This window comes from Pteropus alecto, unplaced genomic scaffold (genome assembly GCF_000325575.1).
Source record: "Pteropus alecto unplaced genomic scaffold, ASM32557v1 scaffold359, whole genome shotgun sequence".
NCBI classification, from domain to species: domain Eukaryota; kingdom Metazoa; phylum Chordata; class Mammalia; order Chiroptera; family Pteropodidae; genus Pteropus; species Pteropus alecto.
Window position 1 is genome coordinate 3,437,074 of NW_006443119.1, and position 11,428 is coordinate 3,448,501.

Here is an 11,428-nt window from a genome sequence, read left to right on the forward strand (position 1 = left end):
TGTTTTAAATGATATTTATTTAAAACTCACACTCTCACTTATAAAACAAATCTTGTAAAGTATTTTATAAGAAAATACATTGACTGATTTTATTATCTTAATGTGATTGTTATGCAAAAGATATATGCTTATATGTGGACAAGAATACAGAGGTTAAAAACATACATGAAGACTGTGTGATGGGTAGATTTTTTATCTCTCCCCATTTTAATTTCTTTAAATGTTGTCAAAGACATATTAACTAATGAATTCAATATTATATTACCCCAAAGCCAATTAATAAACTTAGAAAATATATTTAATTTATATTCAGATGTACTGCAATAACTTAATATTGATAAATTACCAGAAAAACAATAACGCTTTAAAACTTTACACAGATAGTACAAATGGGTTAACTCTGCATGTCCACATAATGTGCAATATTGTCTAAAATTTATATAAAAGAACCAATTTATACAGATACCACTTATTTAAATTATGACTCAATGTAGTTGTATATATTTATGTTTAGATTTATATGCTTTTAAATAATAGAGTAGGTATTTGACCTATAGGATAAGTATAAGTAATTTAGATAGTTCCATATAATCTAATTTTTTAAAACATAAATACAAAGTTTTGAAATAATTAATATGCCGTGTTTGCATTTTTGTTTCATACTGTGGCAAACATAGGAAAAAAGAGGTAGCCATAATTTAACTCCAAATTCACAGAATAATTTTATTTATTACAAGATCTATTTTGATTATAAAAATAAGTAAAATTGAATTTAAATTTAGTTTTCTTGTTTTTATTTTACCAAGTAATGTAAAACTTTCTAAAGCTTGGTACAAAAAAAATGTCTTTTGGCCTTTTAAAATTTTAACTAAATCTTTTTTACCTTTTCACAAAATATACTTAGGCTGGCATAAGTATATTTTGCATTAACTTATAATCCAATTTAGATTGATTTCCTTCACTCTACCTTGGGAGTCTGAGATCCCTAGAGATTTGTTGTAAGCTGGTGGCCCCTTGTGCTGACATCTTTTCTCCATTTGAAAAGCAGTTCCTGGCTTGCTTCTGGGAGCTGGTACAGACTGAATGTCTGCCCATGGGCCACCAAAGTATCATGTAACTCAAACTATTCATCACGAACTGGATGTTTATCTGAACCACAAAGTGTAAAATTAAATGTGCTTCGCATCAGTCCATTATAAAATGAGGGAGATATACCAAACTGGGCCTGAACAGGTGTGGAATACACAAGCAAGCTGCATAAGCAAGTGGCATAGTAACTGCTCCAAATGCTTTTCCATCTCTTTCCTCACCCCACATCTATGGCCTCTTGGTGAGCTCCCTATGAACAATTACTGGAGGAAGAGAAGGTATTAGCCCACATCTGCAGATTATGGTAGCTCCAAACAGAAGAGATTGGCTTCTTCACTGCAACCACATTCAGTGGTGGCTTCTAGGTCAGAAAAGCTCTCCAGTGGGCAGAACTTCAAGCAGCATACCTAGTTTTCCTCTTTGTTTGGAAGGAGGTAGCCTGCAGTATGTATCTACACGAGCAGCATCTAATAGGTTGGCCATCTGGTCAGATGCTTAAAAAAATAAAAACATAATTTAAAGATAGGTGAAAAGGAAGTCTGGGAAAGAATTATTGTGAAATGGCCAGAATGTGAAGATATTTGTGTCCCATGCAAATATCCATTAAAATACTGGGATTTCCTAAGCTTGGGGTCCTCAGTTGTGACGCAAACCCACTGTATGCAGAGTATCCTCCTGGACTTCTCTGCATCATCCAGTAGGACTTGGAGGCAAGGAGAACCAAGGCAAACACGAAGCTCTTGCTACCTGGTAGACCATAAGTAACAAAGTTCTTGTGTCTGATCCAGGGGTCTTGTGTCTTCTGTCAGCATCCACAAAACAGTGACAAGCAAACTTATTAGCTTATATGTGGGATAAAAATTGCAGATCCTTCACAGATGTTGACAGTTTGGGCAGTCAGGATAAAATGCTGACAGAGACTTGGTTTCTGGAAGAGGAAAGGACAAGGGCCCTTCATGGGCCAGATTGGGAGCTATGAGAGACTCCTTGGAATCCAATAGTAAATGCTCTCTTCTAAATGATAGGCAAGAGCTGGGGAGTGAGGATCCCCACTATTCTACCTTTTAATGAGGCTCAGAAGTGAGAGTTAAGATGGAGGCAAGCTGTCCAGATGGTTTTTGGTTGTTTATTTTCCTGAATGAGAGGCAAAAGGGATGTTATTGTGACAGTGCAACAGCACGCCCTACAGTACCAGCCATAAGGCAACAAAATAGTGGTCACTTAATCACCATATCCCCAAAGCTAAAATTAATGGTGTCAGTAGTGAGGAAATAGAGCTTTGGAGAGACCGAAACAAGAAGTTTGTTTACTTAACCCTGGGCCACTGCCACTGGCATGAAACTGAAGTAAGGGCAAAGCCTTGCTTACTGACAGAGTCGACATTCATGAGACTGGTTAAGTCATTGTCCTCTGCTCCAGAGAGAAACACTATCTTTATCTTACATGGCTATTATAGGTTGAACTACTTTATACAAGTTGTTTATAGAAAATCTCTAGGAGGCGACACTAAACTGACATTTGAATGACAAGAGCCTGATAAGTGAAGATTATGTGGTAAGCATTCCAGACAGAGAACACCTAATGCAAAGACTCTTCAATGAAAACGAGTATGGCATGTTCCAGAAACAGATAGGAGGACTGAATGTGGGGAGTAAGAAGAAGAGGAATCAAGGATAATACCTACATTTTTTAGCAAGTAGGTGGGTGGTGATGCTGGTTAATAAAACATGATCACAAAGTAAAAAGCAGTTTTGGGCAGGAAATTCGTACCGGTTGGCCACATCACATTTGAAATGTCTCTTAGATGTCTTTGTAAATATATCAAATAGACACATATTTATGAATCTAGAGTTCTGGGGAGAAGTCAGGGCAAGAAATAGGGACTCGAGAGTGCTCGGCATATATTTATTGCGTGCTTACTATGTGCCGGCTACTATCTATCTAAGCAGCTTATAAATATTTTCTTAGTTATACTATCAACATCTATATGGGGTTGGCACTGTTATTATCTTCATTTTAAAGATGAAGAAACAGAAAATTTCTCCAAGGTCACTCAGCTAATGGAGGCAAAGCCAGAAGAAAACCCAGGCTCATTACCTGCTACCTGTTTATGATGGTATTTAAAGAAAGTGATGGGACCAGATGAGGTCACCCAAGGACAGTGCATATAGAGAAAAGGGCACTGAAGTACTACAGCATATAGTTATGTCTTTTCAAAATTTATAATTCTGTCTGGTTCTGTATTTATCAGACAGAATTTATTAATTTAATCTGTATCATCAGGAATGTGATGATACAGATGCCCAACCCCAGCTCCCAAACTAGACCTATTTATAATTGTAGCATATTTATTTATAATTGCTTTCTTGTCTGCATGGCTGGTTTGATTCTATCTCCCTTTGATTAATTGATAAAAATAGAATGTCTGGACCAGTAGTGACCTTCCAAGATGCTAGCATTTTGTGGGATCCTACCCGAAGAAGCACCCTACAGGCTTTCCTGGGTACCTCTTTAGACACGGAACGTGTCGTATCATATGGCTTGTGGAAAATTCAAGGAGAAATAAAATTTTAAAATGAAAATGCTTAGCTCAGACTTTTCCTCAAACAGTACATACTATTTATAAGCTTTGGCAAGGTAAAGACCCTGCCCTTAGGACAAACCATGGCAGCTGAGGAATAGCACAGACCAAGTATGGACTCCGTGGTCTAAACGTGAGGGAGTTCCATGAAGATGCTCCTTTTTTATTTTTGAACAGTTTTTATAGATAAATGCAGGACACATTAGATGCTCCAATTCTTTTCCTTCTCTCTTTTTATCCTTGGAACAAAAGATTCATTTATAACTTTTATTTCAGTTGCCATCACTGGATCTTAATCATATAACAGTCCCTTAGTTCTCCAGGAAATCTATTGACATCTTCCTAAGGTCCAGTGATTTTGACACTCATTTCTTAGCAATTACTTGGACACAGTTTCTTCACTGAAGAGAAAGAGGAGGCTCTTTCTGATCAAAAGATTTTATGCCTCACTCTTTCAAGCAGAAATTTTTCCGTGGAGCTAAAATGATATTTTTTTTTCGAGGAAAACTTCCATGATGGTCCCTCTCAGTTAGGTTCCTATTATAAGGTCCCATAGCCCCCATACTGCTTCATTACATCCATCGCGTTTGAAATTATGTGATCAACACCTGTTTATGAACAAAGACCACATCTGTATTATTCACTGTCATATCACCACACCTAGCATAGTTTCTGGCACATGGAAAGTGTTCAACAAATATTTGTTGAATGACTGAATGAGTGGAAAACACTAGACACAGATAAAGCAGTTTCCAGCAACATCAACTACATGATCATTATGATCTTCAAGTTTGTATAGTGATCACAAAGACTTTAGCAAAGAAACCTGAGATCATTTCTAAATTATTGATATATGAAATTTACCTTCATCCTATACCCATAGCAATTAATGTAAGTTTTGAAATACAGTAAGCTATCTTAATTGAAACTTTCTAAACTCTCTAAACTGTTCTATTGATCATACTGGTAAGAATTTATGGCCAAAGATAATTTATATTGAACTCCTTTAATTTTCTGTGGCCTTTAGTGATAAAGTCTCACCAGCTTGGTTCTTTTTCTGTATCATTATATATAAATGCCTCACTGGATTAGTTAAGAAGTCCACTTTACTGCTTTTGCAAAAACTCTACACATAAGGCCATCTCACAACTTATCATTTAAGTTTCATAAATGACAAATTGATACAGATGGTGCGATCCTAATAACATGAGCAACAGTGACTTTACTAAGCTATTTACTACATTCATGAAATTTAGATTTCTTAGCAATTTTGATCTCTTAGATCAAGAATCTTAGTGTTAAGTAAGGCACGTTTGGGCTCCTCAAACTGTCATAGGAACACAAAGCTTCTTTTATGGCTACTCAAAGAACAGAAGCAGCAGCAGCACCTGGTGCTGTGGACTTAATATGTTCCCCTGTAATTCATATGTTGAAGCCCTAACTCCCAATGTGATGGTTTTGGGGCTAGGACCTTTGGGAGGTGATTAGGTCTACATGAGGTCATGAGGATGGGCCCTCTTATAAGAAGGGAAACCAGAGCTCTTTCTCTCTCTACTATGTGATGGCACAGTGAGAAGGCAGCCATCTGCAAGCAAGAAAGAGGCTTCTCACCAGCACCTGACCATGCTGACTCCTAACCTCAGACTTTTCTCCTTAAGAACTGTGAGAAAGAAAATATGTGTTGTTTAACCCATCCAGTTTGTGGTACTTTTTTTATGGCAACCTGAGCTAAGACACTTTGGAGCTTATTAGAAATGTTGAATCTCAGACCCTATCCCAGACCTGTTGGATCAGAATCTGCATATTTACAAGGTCTTCAGATGATTTTCATACTTGCACAATTAAAGTCTGAAAAGCTCAATTTTGGGGACCTACTTCAAGACAGAAAAAAGCCACCTGGACACTCAATCTTAGGACATAGATTCCCTGGTGTCATATTCCTCAATACACTCCCAACTGTAAGTACAGAATTGCTGACCAGTCCTTGAAAATGAAACCTTAAGGCCCAGCTTTTCCTGCTTCTTTTTTAACTGGATTTCATCTTTGAGGCCAGAGGTACCATGCTAGGATATACATAAACAAGCAGAAGACAAGCAGTTCAGCAACAGGTGGGTTTATTAAAGTATAATTGACCAACAAAATGTTATCTACATAAGTATGCAACATAAAGACTTGACATATGTGTAGTTTGTGACATGATTACCACAATCAGGTTATCTCATCTACTGCCTCACATAGGTGTTGTGCATGATAAAAATGCGTAAGGTCTACTCTCTCAGCAAATTTCAAGGACACAACACAGTATTATTAACCAGTCACCACACTGTATATTACACCCCCAGAGCTATTCATCTCATAATGGAAAGCTTGTAATTTTCAACAACAGTTCTTTATTATAGTAAAAACTATCCCTGTCAACTTCACCCTAAAACCACACATTCATATATCAGAAAGAACATTAACAGGAACTTGAAAGGAACAAAAACTACAGCCACGCTAAACCATGTATCTCCTAACACGGTGAAGCTCACTCATGCAAATTTTCAGCTGTCAGTGTTGATGGACCACCAGACCCTCCTCTTCCTCTTCAGTTGGCTTTATCATATTTCCAAGCTCCACAGCGCTTTGTTTTGTTTTGTTTTCATGTGGTAAATGACTAATAGCACAGAAAGACGTTAACATATATTCATTAAATATATATATAGTTAATTGTCTATTATATGTCAATAAAGCCAAAAAAAAAAAGGATGTATATCAAAATGTTTCTCTGGGTGACAACTCTTTTGTTCTTTTTATTTACCTGAATTTTCTCAACTTTCTACAACACAAAGATGTATTACCTTAAAAAGAGAAAAATCATAAAAGATTTGGTTTTAAAAAATAGAAAAATAGATATATTTGCATTACTTCTGCTTTTTAAAAAATTTTATATTAGTTTCAGATATACAGCACAATGGTTAGACATTTATATAATTTACAAAATGATCTCCTAATTTTTATAGTACCCATCTGGCTCTATGCATAGCCATCACAATATTATTGACTATACTCTCTATGCTGTACTCCCCATCCCTGTGACTATTTTGTAACTACTAATTTGTACTTAATTCTTTCATCTTTCTCACCCAGCTCCCAAATCTCACTCCCATTTGGCAATCATCAGTTTGTTCTATCTGTGAGTCTGTTTTTGTTTTGTTTGTTCATTTATTTTGTTCTTTAGATTCCACATATAAGTGAAATTATATGGTATTTGTCTTTCTCTAACTTATTTCACTCAGCATAATACCCTCTAGTTCTATCCATATCATCGCAAATAGTAAGGTTTCATTTTTTGTGGCTGGGTAATATTCCATTGTGTATATATACCATAACTTCTTTATCCATTCATCTATTGATGGGCACTTAGGGTTGCTTCCATACCTTGGCTATTGTAAATGGTGCTGCAGTGAGCATAGGGTACATAAATCTTTACAAATTAGTGTTTTAGTTTTCTTTAAATAAATACCCGGAAGTGTAATTACTGGCTCGAAAGGTAGTTCTATTTTTAATTTTTTGAGGAACCTCCAAACTGTTTTCCATAGTGACTGTACTAATTTGCAATCCCACCAACCATGTACAAAGGTTCCCTTTTCTCCACATCCTTGATAACACTCAATGTCTATTTCTTTCGCCAGGTTAGAAATGTTTTCTAGCATTATTTCTCCAAATAGGTTCTCAATCCCTGCTCTCTCTCTTCTCCTTCTGATACCACTATGATGTGAATTTGTTATGTTCAATGTTGTCCCAGATATCTCTTAAACTTTCCTCATTTTTTGAATTCTTTTTTCTTTTTGCTGTTCTGATTGGGTGTTTTCTGCTTTGTCTTCCAAATCGCTGATTTGATTCTCTGCTTCATCTAATCTGCTTTTGATTCCTTCTAATGTAGTCATTTCAATTATCGTATTCTTCAATTCTGACTGATTCTACTTTATGGTATCTACAATGATTTTTATGCTTACTATCTCTCTGTTGAAGATCATATATTCTCCCCCTCAGTTCATTGCACATCATTATAACCAGTGTTTTGAACTCTGTATCTGGTTAAGTTGCTTGCCTCCACTTCATTTAGTTCTTTTTCTGGAGTTTTCTCCTGTAGTTTCATTTTTGGCATTTCTTTGTTTTCTCATTTTAGTTGCCTCTCTGTGTTTGTTTCTGTGCCACTTAGGTGGATTTGTTACCTCTCCCAGTCTTGGCCAGGTGGACTTATATAGTAGGTGCCCTGTGGAGCAGTTTCCCTGATCACCTCTGCCAGGAGCTCTGGGCATGTTCCTTTTGTGAATTGTGTGTGTTCTCTTGTTGTAGGAGCACTGACTCTTGAGCTGACTGGCTGTAAGGACTGGCCATGCCCACAGAGTATGAGCTGCTATGTGAGGGCTGACCCCATGGAGTGGGATTCACCCCTGCAGGCTTGTGTACTTGTTGAGACCACTCTTTGGGTGTGCCACTTATGGGGCTGTTCAGGTGGTGCTCTGTTGTGTTCTGATGCCAGCTTCTGAGTGTGTTGGTTCTGTAGTCCCTTGGGAGGGGCTCCCTTGAAGGCCAAGGTCAGCCGCTGTCTTTGACCACTCAGGGGTCCCTGATAGCAGCTACAAAGCAATCCGCAGGTGGTCACTGCCTGTGCTGAATCTGGAGGCAAGTGGGAGAGGCCATGCTGTGAACTGAGGCTTGGGGCAGCTTAGTAAAAGGTCCAGGGTACCCCAAGGCCTGAGGTTGCCTACAGGCTGCCTATAAGGCTCAGTAGCTAAAAGAGCCTTTGGGCGATATGCGAGTTAGGTGGGGTGGGGACCCAGGGAGTCACCAGGGTAAAGCAAGCAGATTTCACCCATCCAATGCAGATTCAGGTTGTGTGCCAATGCTGAATCTGTGGCCTCTTGCAAAAGTCTTGGATTACAGCAAAGCCAGCTGCCACCTGCCTCTCAGGCTGGGGCTGGCTGCCTACTACCGGGATTATCTCGGGAAGTGTGTGAGAAGAGGCCTGTTGATTATTGTTAAAAAGAGCTTCCTGCCAAGTGGGCTAGGAGTTGCTGGTTACTCAGTCATGAATATGCCTCCAGTAATTAGCATTTTGGGTGGGGTGGGGTCCCAGAGAGTCACCAGTTGGAGCAAGCCAATCTTGCCAGGCCAATGCAGATTCAGATTCAGTGCCAGTGCTGAGCCTATGGCCACTTGCAAGACTCAGATCTCACTGAGGCCAGCCACTGCCCATCCGGTATCCACAGACTTCCAAGATTTGTTCAAGAGATACTGAAGCTCGGGCCAGCACTGATTGCCCACCACCAAACGTTTCTCCCATGATCCATGGGACTTGAGCTACCTGCTGATTGTTGTCAAATGCACCCTTTGCCTAGAGTGCAGAATAGGACTGGTTGCTGGGCAACAAGTTTGCTATGAGGAATTTATGAGTTGGGAGGGGAGTCATGGAGTGGAGCAAGCTGATCTCACTGGGCCAATGCAGATTCAAAATTTGCCATGTCAGAGGAGGGTTCAACATAAGCAAGATAGCGCCTCTTGTAGACCACACCATAGGGGGCCCAACAAAGGAACAATGGCAGCTGCAGCCCTTGCCCAACACTACACAACTCAGTCTTTCCCTGTATCTTGCATCTCCTGAGCTGCTGACCCTCTGCTGAGTGTCTGCAAGTGAATTTGGGCATGGGCCCTTTATCGGGAACATCTAGGTTTTCCTTCTGTCTCATCCAGATGGTCAGAATCCCCACTCATTTCTACAGTCAGATTTTGTGGAGACTCCTCTTCTGTCACTGGAACCCTGGGCTGGGGATCCCCTGTGTGAGCACCTCGCTCCTTCAGAAGGATCTCTGCAGCTGCAATATCCAACCCCAGGGCCAGCCTATTTTGCATCTCCAACCCTCCTATTAGTCTTAATTTGACTTCTTTATATCTTCAGTTATATGTGATATGTTCAGCTAGACTTCAGGTGGTTCTCCAAGTTGATTGTTTTATCATTTGTAATTTTAATGTAGTCCTAGGAGGAGGCAAACCCCATGTTTACCTAGCCCACTCTCTTGACCCCTCATTTTGTTTTGTTTTTTAATTGACTTTTCAGTTTTACTAAGATACAGTTGACATACTGTATAAGTTTAAGGTATACAGCATAATGAATTGACCTATATATATTGTGAAATGATTGTCACATAAATTTAGTTAATATCCATCATCTCATATAGATACCAAAAAAGAAAAAAGAAAAAACTGTTTTTCCCTTGTGATAACTTTTCGGATCTACTCTCAGCAACTTTCAAATATCTCTTACAACAATGTTAACAGTAGTCACCATTCTGTTCATTACATCCCCAGTACTTATAACTGGAAGTTTGGACCCTTTAATCAGACTTTAGAGAGCAGTTTTAGGTTTACAGCAAGATTGAGCAGAAGATACAGAGTTCCATATGTGTGCTGCACCTCACAAATGTATATAGCCTCTCCTATTACCACTGTCCCCCAGCAGAGTGGTACACATTTGTTACATCTGATGAACCAGCATTAACATGTCATTATCACCCAAAGTCTATACTTTACACTAAAGTCTATTCTTTGTATAGTACATTCTATGTGTCTGGACAAGTTTACAATAATATGTATCTACAATTACAGTATCATAGAGAGTAGTCTTACTATCCTAAAAATTCTAAAAATCCATATTTTCATTTTTAACCACATATCTACCCTGGGTAAAGCAGCAACATGGGCTAACCATGCCCAAAAGCAAGCGGAAGGGACGAGATGCAAAATTCCTAAAATTTTCAACCAAAGTGGTCCTGCCTCCCTTACAGGATATCATAGAATACAGATGGCTCTTTTTGAGTGGTGACATCAAATAGTTTGCCTATCAAGCTTGATGCACTCCCCAAGTATTGGCTTCGGTCTGTATCTTGTCAGCAGTACTTACCACCTCTAGAAAATAATTTACTTACTTGGGTTGCTTACAACAGGAAACAAAATGGTAAAATTTCCCAGTTTTACTAGTCAAAAATCCCCTGAACCCTCCACCCCCACCCCAAATCTGCTGATATGAAATGAGTGAAGCCAATGCCTTGCTCAGGTTTCACAACTTTAAACCAGTACCTTGTCCCACTTTTCCATACATACTTAAGGTTAGCTTTTGTTGTTATGAGCTGCTAGGATATCATGTGTGCCCTGCCCCCACTAACAAGAAAAATAGACTCCATCCTCAGCATACAGAAAAAATGGAGTGCTGGACAAGAATGGTCATTCTTCAAAACCTTTCTACTCTGTGAATAGTCCTCTACTATCACTCTAGCATCTCCCATGACTGTTTGGGCACTAAAGCTGTGATGATTTTCCAAAGACTGACTTCCTCCCACCTCAGTCTTCATAGCAATTAGAAGAATATTTCCAACACTTGCTTAACCTAACAAATAATAAGCCAAGGGCTATTTTAAAAAGCAGGTTTTCAGAAGCTATTAAACTGACCCAAACAAATAATAATAATAATAATGATAATAATAATAATAGTTTAAACCCTCATTGCAACCTTTTGAGATAAGTACTATTATTATTCTCATTTTATAGATGAGGACTCTAAGGCATAGAGAAGATAAGCAATTTGTCCAAGGTTGCACAGCTAATAATCAGGGATACAAACACAGATAGTCTGGCATCAGAGTCCCTGATCTTAACTATTACATGATATTTGTTAGTACCCTTTTAATCATTTTGCGAGAGAGGGGGGGGGGGAGA